Source organism: Lampetra fluviatilis, chromosome 23, assembly GCF_964198595.1.
Source record: "Lampetra fluviatilis chromosome 23, kcLamFluv1.1, whole genome shotgun sequence".
Lineage (NCBI taxonomy): Eukaryota > Metazoa > Chordata > Hyperoartia > Petromyzontiformes > Petromyzontidae > Lampetra > Lampetra fluviatilis.
The window spans coordinates 9,129,753-9,153,943 of NC_136297.1; the positions used below are offsets into that span (position 1 = coordinate 9,129,753).

The following is a 24,191-nucleotide window of genomic DNA, read 5'->3' on the forward strand; positions in this document are numbered from 1 at the left end:
TTGGCCATATGTGTTTGTTGTAGTAGAGAGTTAGACTGATAACTTTAATCTAAATTGTCTTATAGTTGTTATTGTTTGACTTGCATTCCACTGGAATTTTTGCACACAGCATTGACATACGGTGCTTTTTCTGGAAGACTTTGCTGTTTTTTCCTAGATTTTTCTGTTGCATGTAGTCATTTTAAGATGTTTTCTTGTTTTTGTTTGTTGCGGTTGCACCCGATTCAAGAGCCGAATGGCTCGCAGGGAGGAGGTTGTGGTGGTGGCGTTGGTGGAGGAGGTGATGGTGGCGTTGGAAGAGGAGGAGGTGACGGTCGCGGAGCGTGGGTCGCGGAGACTTGAGGCATTTCTATTATTATTAATAATCAGCGCCCGCGAGCCGAGAGGTTCGAGCCAGCGGAGCGGAGGGGAGGGAGGTTACCGCCTCTCCTCCTCCTCCTACTCCACCTCGCGCAGAGAGAGAGAGAGCCCAGCGCGTGCGTTGCGTGCCTCTGTGCTTCCTCGACAAGGAGTCGTCGGAGTTGCAAGGCTTTTCACGTCTGCGGCGAGGCGAGTTTCGAATTCCCTCGGCGCGTTAAAGCGAGACGAGGGTCGCGTTTTATCGGCACCGCGGCGATGATTGGTCGAGCGATTGACGGCGGGCGATGTTTCGTTCAAATTGTTCTTCTGCGTCGGTGATGGACTGGGGCACGCTGGGATGATGCGACCGGTCGCCAGTGGCGGTGAACATTTTATTTGTCCGGGTCAACTCGTTGGAGAGTGTTAACACTTGTGGGCAAGTGCTCGAGTTAGGTATGTCTGCACGGCGTTGTTATTGTTTGCAAGTTTGTTATTGGGGAAGCGTTACGTACTACGGCTGTATGGTGCGAGGGATCATTTTATCGAACGGACACACACACTGCGCAAACATTTACCGTATTCTCCGGAGTAGAAGACGCACGTTTTAACCCCCCCCCCCGCGTGTTTTTAAAGTAAAACGTTTGATCGGGGGTGGGGGGGGGTGTGCGTCTTATAATCCGGTACACGTGTGACATGATTTGACACGTCACACGAGGACCGGGCACGAAGTTGCGTTGCTCATCTTACTTTGCGGGAGCGTCTTTTAATCCGGACTGTACGGTAGTTACGTGACATTTTAACACCCTCAATATGCATTTTACTGGAAATGCTCACGTAGAATTTGAGTAGACAGTACTGAGTAGTATATGTGTGTAAAAAAGTAAAAAAGAATTTAACAAAAAGTGATTTTTAATGATACGTGACGACGTGCGTGTTTTAGTGAGTAAAATGATAATGTTATAAAAAATAATAATAAATAAAGGTACGCAGAGAGAGAGAGAGAGAGTTAAGTTTACACATTTGTAATCCGATTTACCCCGCACCTCCGATTAGCACGCTTGGCTACGTACGGTGGCAAAGAAGTTCAGCACACGTACGGCGACGGAGATGAATGAACGCTCACGCAGCCCTTTGACAATCGACTGCCGGACGAAGGCATCCCCACACTAATCAAAGTGGTGAAGTATGGTTCTTTCGGTAAAGTCACTTTTTTCAAAACATTTCTTGCTTTGGTTTTCACACCCGATGATGATTGCTTGTGTTGCAATCGAAACGTCGTGTGAATTTTTTTATTTATTTTACTATTTCCCTTCTACGTGACTTTACCGAACGAACCAAGAAGAATATGAATCCTTGCAGTCACGAAAGCTTTACATCGAAATTTGGTGAAGTATGGTCAAAAAACCCTCCCTCGCAGCTGCTACCTCGTCAGGAGGCCTTCATCCAGCAGTGGATTGACAAACGCCTGTGAATTATTCCAAATGTATTATACTGCATGCACTCACTATATATATCATGCACAGAACAGTATATGCAGTGTACGTAATACATGTCTGTGCGTTTACCATCAGTGAAAAACGTACGCCTATAACAACGTAATGATCTATAATGATATCACGCGTATGTCTAATGTTGTAATGACATAGAGCCTTGACGTTCTGAAAAGCGAAGGTAAAAGTGCAGACCTGCAATTGTATAGAGGCCTCCACTACGAGAGAGAGAGAGAGTGAGCCCTAGACCGCCCCTCTAGAAGGGTAATTGGCCTACTCTTCCACGCGCTGTGAGACGCCTTGGGAGAGGTGTGAGTGACCCACGCTTAGCCTCGCCACACGGGACCTTCCGGGAGTATTTGCAATGGAATGAGTAAGCAGGCAAAGCGCAGACGTTGCTCTATATAATATGTCAGTTACAATACAATTGTATCTTGTCGGTTCTTTTGGTAAAGTCACGTAGAAGGGAAATAATAAAATAATAAAAATAAAACATAATAAAATAATTCTCACGACGTTTCGGAGGCAACACAAGCTTCCGTCTTCAGGTGGAACCTGAACAGCACGATAGCTGTACTTGATACAGCTTCCGTCTTCAGGTGGAACCGTCACAGCACGATAGCTGTACTTGATACAGCTTCCGTCTTCAGGTGGAACCGTCACAGCACGATAGCTGTACTTGATACAGCTTCCGTCTTCAGGTGGAACCGTCACAGCACGATAGCTGTACTTGATACAGATATCGTGCTGTGACGGTTCCACCTGAAGACGGAAGCGTGTGTTGCCTCCGAAACGTCGTGAGAATTATTTTATTATGTTTTATTTTTATTATTTTATTATTTCCCTTCTACGTGACTTTACCGAAAGAACCAAGAAGATGAATCCCTGCGGTCACGAAAGCTTTAAATCGAAATACAATTGTAGGTAACATAACACAACAGTTCAGGCCTGAAATGTCTCACGCTACTGCTGGGCGGTGTATGTACCCCATTATTGTACTCCGTCATTGTTGGGACATTGCATTCCACAATTGGGCTCGTTTACTCTTTTCATTAGTTGGTTTATGCAAGTGCTGTCGCGTGTTCATGCGTTAATTTTTTTTTCATCGTGTTCCCCTGACTTTCACTTCCCCGTGCGGTTAAACCGTTTCACTTTACAAACGTGGTCAAGCGCTAGTGTGTGTGTGTTGTGTGTGCTTAACCGGGTGAGAGCTCCTACCGCTCGGCTACGTACGGTGCGAAAGAAGTTCAGCATACATGCGCGTAGGACGTAGTCCACGTGTGCTTGAAGAGTGACCTCAGTGACCAAATAACGACGGACCGCTGTTGCTGAGCTACCATTTGTGGTCAGGTCGCTTCTAAAAAACAAAAATCAGTGAATACCTCGGTGAGCTTTGCCTGGTTCTTTCGGTAAAGTCACGTATAGGTAGAAAAAATAATAGATCACGACGTTTCGATCGCAACACAAGCAATCGTCATCAGGTGAGACAACCACAGCAAGAACACTGCTGAAGCAAAGAGTATGGATTCCGGCAGTCACGAAAGCTTCAAATCAAGATTAGGGTGGGGATGGTTTCGTTGTATTTGTACGTGTTTGGGTGATTTTTGTTCACCTTTCTTGTACTCTGCACGGCTATCATGTTGTTGTACTGTTTGTCGTTGTGACGTTCTTATCCCGCGTGCCCCATACTGGACACTGTGAATAACCATTCTGATTCTAATTCTGAACAATGCCGTGGCATCACGACCACCAACACTGGACTTAATCCAGAGGTCGCCGGTTCGATCTCCGGGTACGGCAGCTGAAACAATGGCACCAGTTTCTCATATGACTCCCCCCACCCCCCACCCGTGCCCCACCTCTCTTCACTCAGCAATACGAGGGGGGGGGGGGGTATAAGCCAGTGGTAAAGTGTGCACACTCTCTCACCTGCGTGGAAGAGTAGGCCAAAAACACTCGACCTTCTGTAGAGCGGGCTCTCTAGAGCTGCCTGTTCGATCCGATCTCCAGGCGTGCGAATTACAAGAGTCGGGCAGTTTTTAGTTTTTAAAAAAAATATCCCCTTCTTCGTCCAAGCAAGCAATCAAAACGGGTATTAACGGTAGGCGCCACAGAAGGTGAGATGTTAACTAAGGAGGTTCCATCCCGACCCTGACGCCTGCTGTATATGTGTGAGTTTGCGTGTCTCTCTCTCTTTCTCTCCCCGTGGATTTTTCTCCGTCTTCCGCTTTTTTCCCCCTCTACATTTAGGGAATCGAGCGTTTTTGAGTATTTGCCTGCTATGCATTTCCACGTGTTGACGATTAGCCACGTTCGTTGGGCTGTATCATTTGTGGTGGCCAGGTCGCTTCTGACAGAGAGCTACATAGCTCAGTGGGGCCTCACCTGGTAAAATAAAATAAAATGTTAATAAGTCGAATGCGGTGGGGTAAAGTGTGGGGTAACCAAACACAAACGAACCTCTTCCAAAACGTCTAGCGTAGAAGTGTCGGCCACAGATCCCTTCCAGGGGTGTGCTTCCTTTCGATATTAGAAGTGGTGGTGTGATCGAAGCAATTGAGCGAGCGTATAATTGCTATTACATTTAGCGGAAGGGAGAAATTGTAATGGGAGGGAGGGAGGGGGGAAAGGTTAAGTCCACTCGTTCGCTGCGCGCGGCTTGAGTCACATTGGAGCTTAACAATGGAGGAGCGGTGTGGGGGGAGGGGGGGGCGCATGCCGTGGATGTTCGCACTTAAAAAAATGTGTCGCCTCCAGAGGAGAGACGTGGATGCAGCGCTGTTGCGGCATTCCATTCGGGCTTTTGCCTTTACAAAACTAAACTGCCGATCAATGCGACAAAGGAGCACAACAACGGCCTTGCATTCCTTCGGGGGTCGGGGTGGGGGGGGGAGGCGAACCGTTGTGTTTGGTTCGAAATTACAATTCAGCAGCATTTTCACTCAACGCAGGCGAAATGCGGGCTCCTAATAATTCGCGTTACTTGAACGGTCTCCATCTGGAGACAGCGGCAGCCACGCCAAAATCCACCGCTGGATGAAGGCCTCATCAAGCAGTCGACATCTACTAATAGGGGGTTTCCCCTTTTTTCTGGCAACAGAACTGACACCTTTTGCAAGGAATCATGCTTGCATTAACCACAATACTTGCAGTCAAATGCAAACAAAAAACAATACTCTGATAATGTATGTCAAAGACAATGCATAAATTATCAGAGTATTGTTTTTTGTTTGCATTTGACTGCAAGTATTGTGGTTAATGTAAGCATGATTCCTTGCAAAAGGTGTCAGTTTTGTTGCCAGAAAAAAGGGGGAAAACCCTATTAGTATATTTTGGTACTGGCAAAGGAGGTCCCATCAGTCGACAACTCTCACGATTCCGCGCACGCAACGAATTGCACGCGGAGCGAACACCCAGCCGCCAAGCTCTCGAGATGTTAACTACCTCGCCTGGTATGCAGGAGGTCGTGGGTCCGATCCCGACCCTGACGCCTTTCGTATGTGGAGTTTTCGTGCCACTCTCCCCCGTGGTCGCGTGGATTTCTGCTGAAAATTTTCCCTCCGGGTTTTCCCCCTCCTCATTTAGAATCGATATGCGTTTAGAGTGATTGTCTGCTACCAATTTCCACGCGATGGGCCACTTTGTTGAGCTATCATTTGTGATAGCCAGATCGCGTCTGAAATGAGCTATATAGCTCAGTGGGCCTTACCTGGTGAAATAAAATAAAAATAAATAGTTTTAGTTTAGTTTTCCTGCCCAAGCCCGCATAATTATCTTAACAGTTTAAACGACACCGCTAGCCTGCGAGCGTTCTCTAATCCTCAACTCGTTCCTCGAATCAAAAGTATCGCCTCTGAGAAACCAGAATTACTATTGTTTACATTAGATATTAAACTGCAGTATTAGGTTTCGATTTAAAGCTTTCGTGACTGCAGGGATTCGTCTTCTTGGTTCTTTTGGTAAAGTCACGTAGAAGGGAAGTAATAAAATAATAAAAATAAAACATAATAAAATAATTCTCACGACGTTTCGGCCACAACGCATGCAGCCGTCCTCAGGTGAAGAACATGTCTGTCGATAATGTCTGTCGATAAGACAGAGTCAGACTCTGTCTTATCGACAGACATGTTCTTCACCTGAGGACGGCTGCTTGCGTTGTGGCCGAAACGTCGTGAGAATTATTTTATTATGTTTTATTTTTATTATTTTATTACTTCCCTTCTACGTGACTTTACCGAAAGAACCAAGAAGATGCAGTATTAGGCTTGCAGCGATTTCCCCTCTCTTAGTAGAATACAACATAGTAATACTTATATAAGCACATCGTTGATCTACAGCCCTTTGTCAATCCACTTTGCTGGATGAAGACCTCCGATCGCCGCGTCGGTCATGGGGGGCTATATTGAGTTATTTGACCATACTTCACCACGCTGGGCAGCGTCGTGCGTGACCGGCAATCCAACTCACATCACCGCGTGCAGTGCAATCCGCTGCTCGAGTTTGCATCACTGCACCACTGTTCGACGCCCCCCCCACCACCACCACCACCCCCTATTTAAATTCCCCGTGTTGGTTTCTCGCTGGACTTGTCAATTTAATTGATGCCATTGGTTGGATTGTCACCAAAGCAGGGACACCTTGTCCCGCACACACGCGACCGCCGTTGCAGTACTTACCTTCATCCTACTGTCAAAAGTAATCTTTATCCCACTGTCACAAGTAACTCGTTGATAGTTTTTCTTTTGCTGGAATTGACCCCAGTGCTGTAGACATAACGCACCGGCCTTGAGACTGAAGATAAGTATGTAAAGACAAACTTTTGTCTTTTACGTAGAGGCGTTGTGTAGTGTGTTTTAAAAAAAACACAACAACAGATGAAGCAGATGCAGTGTCTGATTCATCTTCTTGGTTCTTTCGGTAAAGTCACGTAGAAGGGAAATAATACAATAATAAAAAATAAAACATAATAAAATAATTTAGCGTCTTTCCGACAGACCTGTTCTTCACCTGAGGACGGCTGCTTGCGTTGTGACCGAAACGTCGTGAGAATTATTTTATTATGGTTTATTGTTATTATTTTATTATTTCCCTTCTACGTGACTTTACCGAAAGAACCAAGAAGATGAATCCCTGCAGTCACGAAAGCTTTAAATCTAAATTCAGTGTCTGATTGTTTAAGTTTTTCTAAAACTTAAATTTACACTTACTTAGATGCTACCATCCATTCCATGGGGGGGGGAGAGGGTAGAATTTATTGAGAACTGCCTTTTGTGTTCAGTTCCCGTTGTCCTTCACTCGCGCACGCCGGGAAACTAAAACCAACACGCGCCTGTTCGTGATGCACCGTGACCGTGGGGTTTAATCTCTCCTGCTACTCTGGCCGCGCCAAAAAACAATCGCCGGCGAAATTTACGACGATCGAGGGAAACTGCGGCAAAACTGAATGACAATTCGAGCAAAGTTGAAGTTTATTAACTGCTGAATGATTCTTTTTTTAAATCACGTGGTCTCTGCCATAAGTGTTCGCGAATCTCTCGCCTACAACATGAAGCAACAGTATTCAACAAACCTGTCTCTGCTGACGAAACCCTGAAGGTGGAAACCTGTCCAGAATTTGCCACCGTTAACACTGCAAACAAACACACATTGGCCCAGAAGGCGCAGAGGTCGAATTACACATTTCTTTTTGTTCACCGTTTTGTGCCAAAACAGACCGTGGAATAATATTGACTTTATTATAATTGCGTCAACAGCTTGCACTCAATACTCATCATACCTTTCATATTGTCTCATGTCTTGAGTTGGATTAGCGGCTACGGCTAACGTCAATGGCAAAGTGACACGCTAAACAGCGTGAAGTGTAGAGGCCTTCAAAGCTCATTGATAAAGACGATGAATTATCAATATGTTTAACGTCTGAAAGCTACCACTCACCCGCACCTCCGATTAACACGGTTGGCTACGTACGGCGCGAAAGAAGTTCGCCGTACATACATACAGCCGAGCGCGAGCAATATTTCCCCGCCACCCTCGCCATGGAATATTGTTCGGTGACGCCGTGCGTTTATTAGCCTTTGGATTGCATCTTCTCTTTCCAGACAGGGTCTGGCGTCCGGTCTGTCTTTCTACGGCGATCTATAGGCAATTTTCCCGAATGAAGTGCGCGCGGGCGCCACTCGCATTAGTTGAAATGTAAAGGCTCTGTATCGCGCGCCTTCCTGCGGCGTGTCAAATTGATTCTTCACGGTGTCCCGACTCATCACGGACACTCCGGGCTTCTCATCCGCCAAATCTCCTCCGCGTGATGGCTTCCCTTCCACGCGCACTTCTCATCCGCACACCCGCGAATCAAATTCCAACCCACATTCTCGCAGGCTGTAACCGAGGCCGCACGCGCGCACGCGCGCCACCCAGTTGACCTTTCATTTATTTGGCGACACTTTATGCTCATTGATTGGCCGATGTGTGACACGAATCGTCTGGAATGTTGCACCCAATTTTCGTCCGGTCTCAGAAGCTAGCTTCACCAGGCGACAGCCATCAGGCGACGGTCACAAATTTGGATGTCGCCTGCTGAGGCTAGTTGTAATTATTGGCGAAACGTCGTATGCTCAAATTGTAAATGTTGTGGATTTGCTCTCCAACACACCGATGGTGTTTCGATTTAAAGCTTTCGTGACTGCAGGGATTCATCTTCTTGGTTCTTTCGGTAAAGTCATGTAGAAGGAAAATAATAAAATAATAAAAATAAAACATAATAAAATAATTCTCACGACATTCAGACTCTGCCTTCTCGACAGACCTGTTCTCCACCTGAAGACGGCTGCTTGCGTTGTGGCCGAAACGTCGTGAGAATTATTTTATTATGTTTTATTTGTATTATTTTATTATTTTCCTTCTACGTGACTTTACCGAAAGAACCAAGAAGATGAACACCGATGGTGCTGTACTAGTAACGAATTGGCACGTTCTGTGCACATGAAAAACGTTACTAATTGGCTGTGTCAGGTGGTGGTGGGTTTAACGACACATTTATATATTTACGAGATCTAACAAAAACAATACCTGTATTACCCTTTATGGTACCGTAAAAGATAACGGGGGACAGTCCACTCCAAAGCTGTCCGTTACAGCTACTGGAAATAACGTTCATATTATTTGATTGTTAAGACCACTTTGCTTGTTTACCCAAGAAAGCCCCACGGAGTCTCACAACTCATGTTCAGCAGGGTCCTGTTGTCCTTCCCCCGTACCTCCCGATTGCCACGGTTGGTTACGTACGATGCGAAAGAAGTTCAACATACGCACAGGTGGCGAGATGTTAACTACCTCGTTTGGTCTACAAGAGGTCGTGGGTTTGATCCCCGTGGTCGCGTGGATTTTTCAACCAGGTCCTTCGGGTTTTCCCTCCACATTTAGAACATGCGCTTAGAGTCCTTAGCTGGAATAAATGTATACATGATAAGCTACTTCATTGGGCTATCATTCGTGGGCAGTTTGCTTCTGAAAAGGAGCTCTATAAGCTCACTGATCCTTACCTGGTAAAATAGAAATAGTTTATATTATTGGTTCTTTCGGTAAAGTCACGTAGAAGGGAAACAATAAAATAATATTTTTTTTTAATAACATAATATATTTTTTTATTTTATTGTTTCCCTTCTACGTGACTTTACCGAAAGAACCAAGAATATGAATCCCTGCAGTCACGAAAGCTTGAAATCAAAATAAATAGTTTAGCTCATAAATAGTTTAGTTTATTGTTGCTACGTGTAATATTTCAGCATTTGGATGGTTCTCCAACTGCAGTAACATTGTACGTTTATATAATATATGTTTGTTTTACTGTTTTTATTTGACTGAGCTACCTAGCTCTTTTTCAGAAGCGACCTGGCCACAAATGATCACCTCCGATGAGCACGGTTGGCTACTTACGGTGCGAACGAAGTTCAACACACGTGCATGTGTAGGGGTCTTACGGAGGAAATATGTGTCGAGCTGATATGTATGGGATCCTACGGGAAACTAGCACAGTGGGCGGGGCTACGTCAGTGCACGGGCAGGTGCCCTCTACGACGTCCGCGCTTCGGACGTTACGATCCCCCGGGGCCCCACCCCTCAGGGAGGGGGATGTATAAAAGGGGAATGTATTGGGGGGCTAGAGAGAGTTGGGTTAGCTAAGAAGAGAAGACGGAAGACGTCCGAGATAGAGCCCTGGTCTCCCCCTGGTACGCCGTCCTTGTCAGGACCGCGCAGGCTCGAGCCAGTGGCGTGGTACCAGGGCCAGAGCCAGTGTTGGTCTGGACTCTGAGTACCGGGCCCGACTGACCAGTGTCGGGCCAAGATAGCCTCCCCTAGTCCACGAGAGGAGGACTCTGAGGCAGGCTAGGGTTAGCTAGGAGGTGTGTCCTCAGATAGACGGGTGAGGGGGCCAATACCCCCTCAAGTGTGTATGTCACAACGTTTGCTGTAATAAACCTCAGTGTGCCTCAACCCCGGGTGTCGACCTGTATTCGACGGTACTACACATGCAAACGATCGCTCCGCGAAGTGGCTTATCACGCGGAAATGTATCGCAGACAAATGCTCTAAAAACGCATGTCGATTCTAAATGCGGAGGGAAAAATCCACGCGACCACGGGGGGAGAGAGAGAGAGAGAGACACACACGCAAACTCAAAATACGACGGCTTCAGGGTCGGGATCGAACCCACGTCCTGCTGCACTCCAGGCGAGGTAGTTAACATCTCCGAGCCACCGTGACTACGCATGGAAACTGGAGAACTCAATAGGAAGCCCATGCACAAAAGCAGGAGAACGCACAGAAAGGTGCCCAAATAGGGAATTGAACATGGGTCCCCTCTTGCCTCCGAGGCACGGGTGTGTTTTCCCACCGCTCCGCTCTGCCGCCCGTTGAGACGTTTTCATTGATGATCTGGCTGTAATGTCAAAGGGTAACTTGTATGTCACTCGATCATTAATAATGATCGTGAGAGTGGTGAGGCTCTGGCCACCCTACTTACCACAGTGTTTCATTTACTCTCGGGCTGGGCTACCTGATTATTTAAACACAGTAAATGATTACCGATAGTCACGTTCGAATTCCTCGCTCGTCAGATAACGTGAAAATAGTTGGCAAAAATAAGAAATTAAAAGTCTCACAACAATGCGCACGGCGGTGTGCGCGCGCGTGTGTGTGTGCGCGCTACGGACCTGGTGACCCGGGTTCGATTCCCGCTCACGGCCAACACCAGTGACGATTATCTGAACCGGTTCTGGGTCTCCCCTAGGTCTTCTCAGACTCAAATTAGTACCTGGTGCGGTGCGTAAAAACATCGCCACTAGGGAGCCAAAGGCGGCCGGGAGTGGTGCTGGCCACCCACACCCTCGCGTGCCGTTCTGGCCTTCATAGGTGCTCGCTAAGGGCACTTGCCTCAATAGTCTCTTAAGGCTATAGGGAGATCTTTTTGTGCCGCTGTACGGGAGGTGATGGGCGGGGGCTTGGTGCCATGTTGGGCACCACGAGCTTGCCGTCACGCTGGGCGTGGATCATGGGGCCGGGGGTTTCCCGCCTTCAGGAGGCAGGATATGGCGGTTGGTGAGGGACCCGGTTAACCGATCACTAAACAGGGGGTCAATTACAATTTCTCGGCGACGAATTGCCTTCACAGACGAATGCTCCCAGCTCTGTGACAGCGCTATAACGTCTCGTTGCCGCTTGAGGCTCTATTTGTAATTACGGTGCAATAAAACAAAAACTATATTCTACGTATTAAAAAAAAGGCGGGGGGGGGGTTAATTTCCACCGCGGGGGAGATAAGCACCACTTCAAATGCCCTTTTTGAGCAGGAAACCGCTGGCCTTTTCTTGAAAAATGTTTACTTTGCATTTTGCTATATATCCTGCGTACATTTTAAAACAGTGCCGGATGTATGTTACGTGTACGATTTATAGTTTTTTTGCTGCGGAATTGAAAACTGCCATTTGCTCCTTTATCCGAACATCCTGTCGACAGGTATAGTGAATAGGCAGCAGCAAAACACAGCAATAAGCGCGGTATGCAAAACCTTATCTCTGTGTGGATTCCGAATGCTCAGAACGGCTGTGATTCGGGGATAGAGAGCGGCTGGGCCTACCCAACTAAAGGGTAATAGAGGTTGTTTTGGGTTAGGTCGAGTAAATATATAAATGTGTCGTTCACCCGCCACCACCCGACATAGCCAACTAGTAAGGGTTGTCACGTAAGCAGAACGTGGCCAATTCGTCACTAGTACAGCACTAACCGGTGTGTTGGAGAGCCAAGCCACAACATTTACAATCTGAGTACGACGTTTCGCCAGTAATTGCACCTAGCTTCATCAGACGACAGCCACATTTTTTGGAGGAGTCCACCTGTTTCGTTCCTTATATAGATAGAGGCGTAGATGTGGTGACAACACTTCTACGCGATCTAACCCCAACATCACCTCTATAATGGATGATATTGGTCGCGAGAGCCTACGTGTTAAACCAACTCACTTTACACGTCTAATTTCGCCTACATTTGGCCAAGCGACCAGCTACAGTAATCGACAAAGTAGCATATTTGTTTTGTCATTGATAGATCTCAGAGCTGAGGCCGTCTGGTTAGTCGTTTCTCGGGATGCTGGATTGCCCGGGCATGCACCAGGCGTTTTAGCTTGGGGCTGCCCAAAGTTGGAGCAAATGGACGTCGTTGTGTGGCTGTTACCTCGCCGCATGCGTGGGTCGCCTCTGGCTTTCTCCTCTTTCCATACCCGGACGAAGCGAGGCAGCCACTCGTGTTCTTGGAATCGATCGAGCGCGCCCCCTATCCACTCGAGGGGGCTTTAGCGAGCAAACAGGGGACCCCGTAATTATTCAATCGCAGATCCCGTGGACGAGTGAACAGATGGCCCGACGCGATGGGCACTTGTGATTTTAAATGCAGCGAAATGCCCCTTGTGAGACTCGATGTGGTGGGGAGGGGGGGCTGAGGGTGGCTCCTATTAGACGCATTTATTCGTGCAAATTGCTCTGTCGTATCTGCGCAGTAAAGGTCAAGTAAACGCGCCTATGCGCGCTTACCCCTCTCCGTGTTCTTATCCGCACAAAGGATCAGATAATGGGAGGAGGAATTAGCGCTTCCACCCTGGGTGACTCACCTGTGGACAAGGCACGGACAATTCGACTACTTGAGCACCGCTTCCAAGTGACTCCTCTTATCCACGCATAAGCACGTAGAATAGGAAGGGATCGATATGGAAATGAAAGGGTTTCGTGTGGATTGATCGGGGGGCGGGGGTGTGCTGGGGCAATGGGAGTAGCGGATATTCGGGGGGGGGGGGAGGGGGGGAGCTCCTATAAGTGGAGTCTCCGGCGCACACACGAGGCCCTGGTGACGTGTTTTCGGGCTCCACCGCGTTTTGCTATTGGGCACGACACACGAGGGGTTCCGCTCCACGTTCCGGACCATCGTTCATTTCTCTCCCCAAAAACTCGTTGCCGGCGCGTGGAGAGAAACGTCGGACGCGACGGTGGAACGACGCGCGGTACAACAACAACAACAACCGCCATTCGCCACTAAGTGGCGGTGACGTCACCACGACGCTTGTGCCAGGCCAAGTGCACCTTGAGGCTGTCACGTGAAGTGTCGAACGCCCGCTGGCAGGAGGTCACGGGGCAGACCCAGCAGGTGCCACGGAGTCGACTGACCGAGATGACCGAGATGACTGGCTGACGCGCGGAACGACCCGGGACACACACACACTCACTCAACCGATCGGATGAGCGAGCGAGCAGTCGCACGCAACCGCGGTAACGCACGCGGTTGCTTCACTTTGCTTGGGTCCCGACTCGACGGGTTGGTTGGAACGATGAGGTCGGCACGTGCGCGGACGCCTGGTGGATTATTGCGCGCGCAGGATTGCGGGAGACGGCAGCGTTCGTCCAGAAGTCGATTGCTTGACCTTGGCTGATGTCCGATGATGGGGCGTGCAAGTGCCGAGTGCGTGGGTGATGTTAAGTTAGCCCAGCTGTGGCAGAGCGTGGGAGCGCGTCTAATGGCGACCTCGCAAGGGGTTTGATTCTCCCCATAAATTAAGGAAACCACACCGCTGAGACTTGGCGCGATTTTGGACGTGTACGACGAGGCATTTTCCACATGCTCCAAGCACATCTTTTTTTCATATTCAACTATTTTGACGAGATAAACTCTCCAGATGGAACACCTCCGAAGGTTGGCTACGTACGGTGCGAAAGACGTTCAACATACGTGCGCACATAACTCACCTTTGCAAGGGTGTTCAGACATACATTGTAACTGCATTTAAAGCTTAGATTTTTTTTTCAATGATCGTATTCTCTAGAATATAACATGCTCCGGAAAGTAAGACGCACCCCAGCACTTGTGCCCATTGTCAATAAAGTTCAACAAATCTGGACACACACGCACCCACCTACCAGATAATAAGTCACATCTAAGTTTAAATTAAAAATACAGGGGATTTAGAGGGGGTGCGTCATAATCTAGAGAATACTGTATATCCCAGTTTCGTTACCAGAGATTATATAATTAATTTCACTAAAATCTCGACTTAAAGCTTTCGTGACTGCAGGAATTCATATTCTCTGCGTCTTTCCGTAAAGTCACGTAGATGGGTTAAAAGAAAATAACCAAAAACTACGAGGTTTCGATCGCAACGCAAGCGATCGTCATCAGGAGGAAGAAAAAAAAAGGGTCGTAGTTTTTTGGTTATTTTCTTTTGTTATTTTCTTTGAACCGATCTACGTGACTTTAACGAAAGACCCAAATAATTTCATTTCAATTAATCATATTACTATAAAAAAATAGAATCTATGCCTCGAGTTTCCTGGCTGGCTGCTGGCTAGGCTCCTGTCCACCCCAACAATAACTCTGTAGTTGGTCGCTGCTTGCAGACCGTTGCCACCGCAACTAGCTGGGCAACTGGCTACGCGTATGATCTTTGATGGTGCATTGTCTTTGAGTTGTGCGCCTTTTGGCGTCATCTGGTCGAACCCATGTGAGACTAGGCTCTAAGGAAAGCTGTCTCGGGTGTGGACCAATCAATTTTAAGGACAGTGCATATATTATCAGAATTATGTTTTTTGTTTGCATTATGGCTGCAGGTATTGTGGTCTATGCAAACATGACTCCTTGTAAAAAGAAAGGTGTCAGTTTTGTTGCCAGATAGAAGGGTAAAAAAACAATTATTACACGTAGGATCTTTAGTGTAACGAATTAACGTTGAGTTGAAACGGCGGAAGAGGTGGGAGTAACGGATGCCGATGACAAGTACGGTTCATTTCAAATCACTCGAGCTTTTCAATTTGTGCTCACATGAATGTAATTCTTTTGCCAACATAGTCTTGAAATCCTAGTTACTATATGTATGTAAAAAAACCTTACAATACGTATTATATTGGCATTTTATTATGTAAAAAAGCAAACTACTTTGAGTGCTCCGCGTACAAAAGTTGTCAGAAGAACATGGAGATGATTGCTGTGCTATTTTACGTTGCAGAACCACGGGTTCTCTACGAGTAATAGTGCAAAAACAACAACAATTATTATTTATAATGATCTGTAAATTACTCAATTGGGATTACACGTAGCAACATGGCTCCCGACTGCAAAAAAAAAATACTTGGCAGGACTACTTATAAAGTACGTGACTTTTAACTCAGCGAGGCTTTTAATTCAGGAATGCTTTTGATTTCGTAACATTGCGTGTGCAGACGTTTGGAGAGTGGTGGCACCGTGGTAGTTTATATATTTTATTTTTGTATCAGGTCAGGCCCACTGAGCTTTTAGCTCTTCTTCAGAAGCGACCTGGCCACAAATGATAGCTCAACAAAGTGGATTATCGCGTGGCAACGTATAGCCGCAGCCACACACTCTAAACGCGTGACGTTGATTCTAAGTGTGGAGGGAAATACCGGAGGACCCGGAGAAAAATCCACGCGACCAGGGGGGGCGGGGGGGGGAGAGACAGCTTGATGCAATATTGGAAAATGAACAAGTGCAACAAAAAAGTTTTCAGCAAAATATAAAATACCTAGAGAACGGGATCGGACACGCGCGAGCTCATAGAGTATAACGAGTGGCCAGATCCCATCATCATCATCATCATTTGTGATGGTCGATACACTGCTGGATGAAAGGCTTCCTTCCCCAAACCGCCATCACCTCTCGTGACCCTGGGATGCATTTGCCCACAAACCGATCTCGTCGCTTCATCTCCACTCGGGACGCATTCCAATCCGTGGCTTTCCACTCCAGCTCATCGCTTCCGATGCTTGCGTTTGTAGTCTCTGGTATTGCTCGGGCTCAATGGCCGAGAAAGAGCGGCGGAGATGGGACAAGCACTGATACAGCGCCGCACACATACAAAGGGCATCATCATCTACAAAGGGGTTGGTGTCTTGTGGCGTCACGCATCAGGGAACTTCCTCGGCGGCGGGCGTAAATTATTATTGGTCCTTGCGGGCTCTTTAATAATGGATCAGAGCTTTTTTCTTCTTGGTTATTTCGGTAAAGTCACGTAGAAAGGAAATAATAAAATAGACGCTGTCTTTCCGACAGACCTGGACGGCTGCTTGCGTTGCGGCCGAAACGTCGTGAGAATTGTATTTTTTTTTAAATGTTTTATTTTTATTATTTTATTACTTCCCTTCTACGTGACTTTACCGAAAGAACCAAGAAGACGAATCCCTGCAGTCACGAAAGCTTTAAATCTAGAGCTAGCTTTGTTTTATAACATCAAAAGTACATTTGAAAAAGCCCCACCCCCCTCCTCCCACCACCCTCCTCCCACCACCACCTCACATCCTCTTTATCAGACCCGCATACAAAATTCTAACACGCACAAGATTTTCACATGTCTCGACCACAAACCTACTCTTCCAATCTAGATTGTAAACAAACCTCACTGTTCTGGCATGCTATTTGCATGAAGGACGCTGTATATAAAATCACGGTATTATTATTATTATGTATGTTGATTGCACACCTTCAGTCTCCCCGTGTCGCTGTTGTGAATCAGGAAATATTCCTTCGAAATCTCACCAATTTTTGTTACCTTTTAAGACCATGCGGTGATATTGACGTTGGCGTTTTCACACACGCACACGCAAAAACCCGAATCGTTTGTAAAAAAAAATTTGATTGCATAACCTATTCTTAGGTTTTTTCGGTAAAGTCACGTAGGTAAAACATCAAAATTAATAAAAAAATAAAATAAAATAAAAATCACGACGTTTCGGAGGCAACACAAGTCTCCGTCATCAGGTGGTGTTTTACCTACGTGACTTTACCGAAAAAACCTAAGAATATGAATCCTTGCAGTCACGAAAGCTTCAAATCTAGAATTAATTGCATAACCTCTTTTTCTCTGCATAGTGGAATTTGTTTTTATTGTAATAGCCTCCACTCCTATACGCAGGCTTTCACAAGCAATGTTGTGATTCATAAGTGGGTTATTTTTGGGTTATATTATCGTGGAGGTATGGTGTCAACATGCTTGCTTGCTTTTCAACACTCCGATTTGGCTGACAAAAACCAAATCAATTGGCACAAAAGTACTGATTACAATGTGATGATTGGGACGATATTGGTCGTGAAAGCTGACGTATAAAATGTAATGGCTTCCCCCCCCCACCCATGATGTGACAACTTAGTTTTAATTGCCTCTTTAAAGGTGGTGGAGTAAAACAACATTCCACTTGTACGGCACTCACACCCAAAATAAATTAATTATGAATCAATGGATGACGATGTTTTCTGCGCTTACCGAACGGTGAAAGTTTAACACGGAGGCTTTCGCGGGAATACTCAGATTGTGAATGTTGTGGATTTGCTCTCCAACACACCGGTGTGTTGTACTAGTGACGAATTGGCATGTTCTGTTTACGTGACAAACCTTACCAATTGGCTGTGTCGGGTGGTGGTGGGTTTGACGATACATGTATTTGTATTCAGATTGTGAATGTTGTGGATTTGCTCAACACACTGGTGTGTTGTACTAGTAACAAATTGGCACGTTCTGTTTACGTGACAATCCTTACCAATTGGCTGTGTCGGGTGGTGGCGGGTTTAACGACACATTCATATTTACGCGATCGAACCCAAAAAAAACCTATATTATGGAAGAATGATGAAATATTCCACGCAGTACAGAGGACGTTTTTTTTACGAGCGCAATTTTTTGTCGTCGCGTACCGTACCCGCATGGATTCTGTTCTTTTTGAGATAGCGCAAAAGGAACCCCGCCATGTAATTTGCAAGCTACGGGGGCTGCCTGACGCACGATGGTCGGCGAGGAAGCTCGCGAAGAGCTGAAGGACGAACCGACGTGTCCACGCGGAATATTAAAGAACGTCGAGCCGGCGAGCTTCGGGGGAGATACACGAGTTATTTCAGGTGACCCACGAAATGAGGACACGTCTGGGGTTTCCAGATACAGCTCTGTGTCGTCTGCGCGTGCGTTCGTGGCAACGGAGGCGCTGGAAATCTGGCGGTCCGTTTATGTCAGCATAATGTTGATTTTATTAAAGCAACCAAATACTAAAAATAAAACGCAGTTGCCGAGCACAGGGCTCAGAGGCCATGAACGTCAAACGGCTGTCGACAAACAGCACTGTATCGATGTTGTAATCGATCAAGAGTTGGCACGTTGCTTGGCTTTGAGCGAGGTTAGTGTTGTAGGAGCTCGGGGCGGGAGAGAGACGATGGGAGAGGGAATCCAAAGTGGAGCACTGGGAGCAGTGCGAGGGAAGAAGCAGAAAGACCCTCAGTGGTGTAGCCCGCAGTGTGGTGGTCTGTGGATGAGTGGGTGGGTGAGTGTGTGGGTGAGTGTGTGGGTGAGTATCTGGGTGAGAGTGTGAGTGTGTGTGTGGGTGTGTGTGTGTGGGTGAGTGTGTGGGTGAGTGTGTGTGTGAGTATACCCGACTGTGAGGGCGGGCACAAGCCGGCGTGAGTAGGTTAAACGTTGAGTTTTATAAGGGCACCCCGGGGTGACCAGCCCCTCCCCTCCCTCCCCACCCTCCCCACCCAGCCTCTCCCCACCCTCCCCACCCAGCCCCTCCTTCCCCACCCAGCCCTTCCCTGCACGACGGACACAATAATCCCCTGTGGGCTGGTGTAACTAGGAGGTTCCTACCAGTAACAAACGCTCAATATTGCGCATGAAGCATGGGGAGACGCGTGCTTGGAATTATTCTGGTAGACGGATCGGAGAACCTATGCAAGTTCGGGATAACATATCGACTGCTGGGGCAGGACAAGTCAGTGGTCGGTGGTCGAGGCTGACAGTAGATTGGCAGCCAAAGGAGGGAACACGCCAGAAAGGATGCCCACCACGGAGATGGAGCGAAGGAATCTTCGAATGTGCACGTGATCGATGGCTTGCTGCATCGCAAGAGCGCGAGAGATGGAGAGGCTTGCGGAGGCCTTCATCCAGCAGTGGATCGATCACAGCCGCCTTGTTAAATAATAGGTGCACTTTTAAGTAACGGAGTAGCTAACAGGGCAAACATTTAAAATTGTGCATGTGCACCTTCTGTTAAGCGCAAACATTTTATTTCATCAGCACAGTTGTGATGTTACACTTAGCTATGAATGCTTTGTGCATTCAGTGAACAATCTTCTATCCTAGATTTGAAGTTTCCGTGACTGCAAGGATTCATACTCTTTGGTTTTTTCGGTAAAGTCACGTAGGTAAGAAAAAAAAAATATATATATACGATGTGGAAGTGGCAGGGGTTGTTAGCAGGAGGAGTGAAATTAACGAACAACATTCTTAAGCAACGCACCGTATGCACATTGACCCATGGGACACACATTTTGAATTACATCCGTGTACATGAAATCGAGTGTCAGTTCACAAGAGCATCACACGTTTCGCTCTGTGCTGTCTTTTGCCTCTTTTGGGTTTGACACAGCTGTGAAATATACTGCCCTTGCGATGTGTTCCTACAGATTGAGGGATAAAACGACCCCACGAGTTGGTAGTAGAGCTGAAGGATTTGGGGAAAATATCTAATTGCGATTTCTCTGACAGATATTGCGATTTCATTTGCGATTACATTTTTTAAAGTCAAGCTTCAGTTCAATATTCACTGTGTAATGGATTTAAAACATGTGATGGAGCATTACCACATGATACCATCAACATATGAACTGCTCTATATATTCTAATGCAAGGATGAGAACTTAAAAGATATGAATTGCTTCCAACGTGTATTTATTAAAATGTTTTCATTGAAAAAGAACAATTGCTAAGTTAAATAAATTAAGTTATAATACAAAATAAAACAATTACAATAAGAAAGTAACAGGACTTTTCAAATCGCAAAAAAATCGCAGCCTTTACGATTTGCTAATCGCATTTTTTCAAATTGCGATTTCGTTTTGAAAACGATTAATCGTTCAGCCCCAGTTGGTAGCACTCCCGAGGCATCGCCTTGCCTCGCGATGCTATTCCTCTAAATCCTAGGGACGAGATATGTGGCTCCACGAAAGGCTGTCACTGCCAAAGGCATCGCCAATAACCACGACACCACAAGCTGCTTTGCCGGATTTCCGTGGAGTCTATCAGCAAAGCACACGGCGTCCGCACATTTCATCGCGCAACTGACATACGGCCGCATTAGCAGGATGCAAATAAAGCACTACATTCAATTGCTAAGGTCAGGCTATCAGGGATATCGCTTGCTACAATTAGCCTCGTTAAAATAAAAAGCAACCGGCGCGCACAGGCAGATGCCACGGAGATGAGAACAGACACAGCAGGGCAAGCCGGCTTCACTCACGTGGATGATGCACGGCCACTCGACTGGAAATAGCGTACGTGGCCTTAGTGCGGATGCTAATGGAAAGCAATTAATACGTTCACAATAGGGAAGTCGTGGGGAAGGAATGTAATGGATGGAAACACACGGCCACTCAATTAACTTAGTCCCACATTCTCAAACGGACATCTCGATCGCGGTCGATATTACAATAATCTACAAAGACACACGCTTCTTGCCGTTAACATATATATGTTAAATTATCACAAGTTTATTACCGTTCTTCTTTCAGAGTTATGCGCACACAAATTCTGTCGAGTGTACGGATTCCATGAGAATGGAATGCGCCCTTCTGCCTTTTGAGACCGGCCCTAATTGGAAGCGACTCCCGTGGTCTGTCTTGTCAAAATGTGTAAATAGTTCACAGACGGATGACGATCTTGGTAAAACTAGGACAGGTGGCAACGCTTCTTTGAAACGATCGCAGTCACCTTATTCTCTACTGCGGAGACTCTAGACGTGTGAGACAATGCCAATTTAGCCATGCTGTTTGCTGCATTGGCAGTGGTGCACAACTCACTGTGAATGGAACAGCAGCAAAACAACTCAACACATTGATGAATAACACTGTGGCCTTAATAGATGTGTTTTGTTTTTAAATAGGCAACGTTTTGGCCAACGGGCCACCTTCACAGCACACGGAGGACCATTTCCCGAAACGTCACCTTTCATACATTTTTTAGGGTTACAGTGTTACTGGCGAATGAGTCAGGGCGTGTGATGGGTGACTCATCTTCCCAGCGGTTCCATGCATTGCCACAATCAAGGGCCCTAATTATTTTCTAGAATCATGTTTTTTTTTATATATGTACTTGTGGTGAACCTACAGGGGTCACGTTAACCCATGACAGATAACATAATAATATAAAGTATCACACTCTGTCAATCCGCTGTTGGATGAAGGCCTCCTCAATGCTATGTGGTGGTCATGGGGCTTGCTTTTTTGTACCAAACTTCACCATTCTTTGGCACGTGTCGTGAAGGGTACTGCAAGATCCGACCATGTCCGTCGAGTGCTCGCTGAGATGCATTGGCTTCCAGTTTGCCCAACGAATACATTACAAGGTGGCATGGATACCGTGCAGGATAAATATACCTTGTCGATCACATCAAGAAGCACACATCATCACGCAAACTCCAGTCATCCTCGCCCGTGGCTTTTTAACCAGCGAACAAAGACGGTCACCGCGAAGCGTTCCTGTCAGATGCGCTTTTGCGGCCGTCTGGAACGCTCTTCCTTCCGATATTAGGACGCCACTGGAGCTGTGCACTTTTAAATCTAAATTGAAAACTACATTTCTTAAGAATTGCATTTTTGTGTTTAGTTTCGTTGCCCCTTCCTCCGCACCTCTTTATTGGCACGGTTGGCTACGTACGGTGCGAATGAACTTCAACATGCATATATGCCACACTGGTTAGCGCGAGTTGTTGAAGCAAGATGGTGGGGGGGGGGGGCGGTACGGGTGGTGCAGGGTGACAGATATCACTGTGCAGCTGACGTGAGCGCTAGAAGGGCCTCCCCTACCATGCATATTGCTGCCAATTTATATGTTCAGAATGGCCGTAATTGCTCCACTGTGGCAGTCATTATCTTTTTCTTCTCTCAAGGACAGAAAGTACACATCCCACAAATTCTCAATAAATTGAATATTGTAAAGCATTCTAATAATTCATGTGCAAATGACCGCACGCATTGTCAAAGAAAGGGTGGCAGTGTTTGGTTATCAAATGTCCCCAGGCATGCTGATTGCTGTAACTGTTGTTTAATAAAGGAGACGTGAAGAGAATTCTGTCAACTGCTTTTTACGAATGACTCCTGGTGCGCAAAGAGGTATCGTGGGTTCGACCCTCGACCCTGACGATGCCTGTTGTTGTATATTTGGAGTATCGTGTGTTCTCTTTCTCTCTCTCCTTGCGACGGTCCCGTGATTTTCTTCTCCTCCGGTTTTTTGTCTCCCCCCCCCTCTTCCACATTTAGAAACAACATGCGCCTTTGATTACACAGGTCAACACACTTTTTCTGGCATAAGGTATTTCAACGGTTTTAAGGTAATTTTGGGGTGCTGATTCCAAATCTGGCATCAGTTTTTTTGTCTCACATTAAGTTTTTGAGATATCAAATATTGCATTTTCAATAAAACTGCAGAAGAAAAATATTAAATAAATGCGGATATCTACATAAAATGATATTATAAACACACTATCCTAAAAATACAGCACCATATTTTAACACTAAAGCAGTCACTGACTCGCAACAACTTGCAATCATAAGTGACAGAGTTAATTTCGGGTAAAATCAATGAAAATGGGGTATGCCGATAGCATACAAAGGAGATGTGTTAGAGCAAATCCGAGATCAGATTTGGAACCAGCACCCTGAATTTAGTCTAAAACAGCTGCAAAAGTCCAGGCCAGAAAAAAAATGCTTTTTTTGTTGACCAGTGTTATTTGGCTCCTGCTATACATTCCCACGTGCGACGATGATGAGATGAGCCACTGTGACGAGCGATCACGTGGTGGCCACTTCGCCTCTGAAACAAGAGCCAATGGCTCAGTGGGGCTTTAATACCTGGTACTGGTAGGAACCTCCTGGTTACACCAGCCCACAGGGGATTATTGTGTCTGTCGTGCAGGGAAGGGCTGGGTGGGGAGGGAGGAGCTGGGTGGGGAGGGGAGGCTGGGGAGGGGCTGGGTGGGGAGGATGGGGAGGGGTGGGGCTGGGTGGGGGGTGGGAGGGGTGGGGCTGGGTGGGGAGGGGCTGGTCACCCCGTGGTGCCCTTATAAAACTCAACGTTTCACCTACTCACGCCGGCTTGTGCCCGCCCTCACAGTCGGCCATATTTGCGGAATACACCACGCCGCCGTTGACCCTGGCCATTGACCGAGCAACCCAACGTTCCTACCAGCTCCCTCCGCAGGAATGTGTTAAGTAAAACAGTTGTAGTTTTACAAAGTCAAAAGTCACGGCTGCTCGTACATAATGAATGTTATAGAGTTCGTGTGTGTGGATTTTCATGTTTTGTTTTCGATGACAGGGAATGTATACAATCCACAGGAGGAGAAAACATGACTATAATGAACCAATTGAAGACTAAATGTATATATATATAAAAAAACAGTTACCGTATTCTCATGATTATCAGACACTTTTTCCCACTTTCATTTTAAAGTAAAAGTTGGTGGGTGCTTCTGATACACACGGTAGGCATGTGCTTTCGTGTGTGCGTGTGCACAGTATCTGACCAGATTTGTATAACTTCATGAACACCAGGAATATATTTGGGGTGCAGTGTTAATGTTCGGAGGGTCTTGTAATCGTCAAGAATACGGTACTCAAATATGAATACGGTACTCTTTAGGGGGCTCACCTCTGCCATGTATGGGCTGCGTTTCTCAACGTGCGATCCTCGCAACCAGTTTGAATCTAGGCAGGATTCGTTATCGATGATTTTCTTCACAGTCTTAGTCGAGTCGAGAACAACCTGCAGGGAATGCCTTC

General features: G+C 46.6%; 1 protein-coding gene across 1 annotated transcript in view; it reads left to right on the plus strand.

The window, feature by feature from the left end:
• The first annotated feature begins 411 nt into the window (after window positions 1–411).
• The window catches only part of LOC144940914 (glucagon receptor-like), a 65,063-nt gene continuing 41,283 nt past the window's right edge, over window positions 412–24,191 (plus strand). Inside the window, exon 1 of the mRNA XM_078867419.1 lies at window positions 412–549. The gene's annotated coding sequence lies outside the window, so the exon portion shown is untranslated. The remainder of the gene's footprint in view (window positions 550–24,191) is intronic.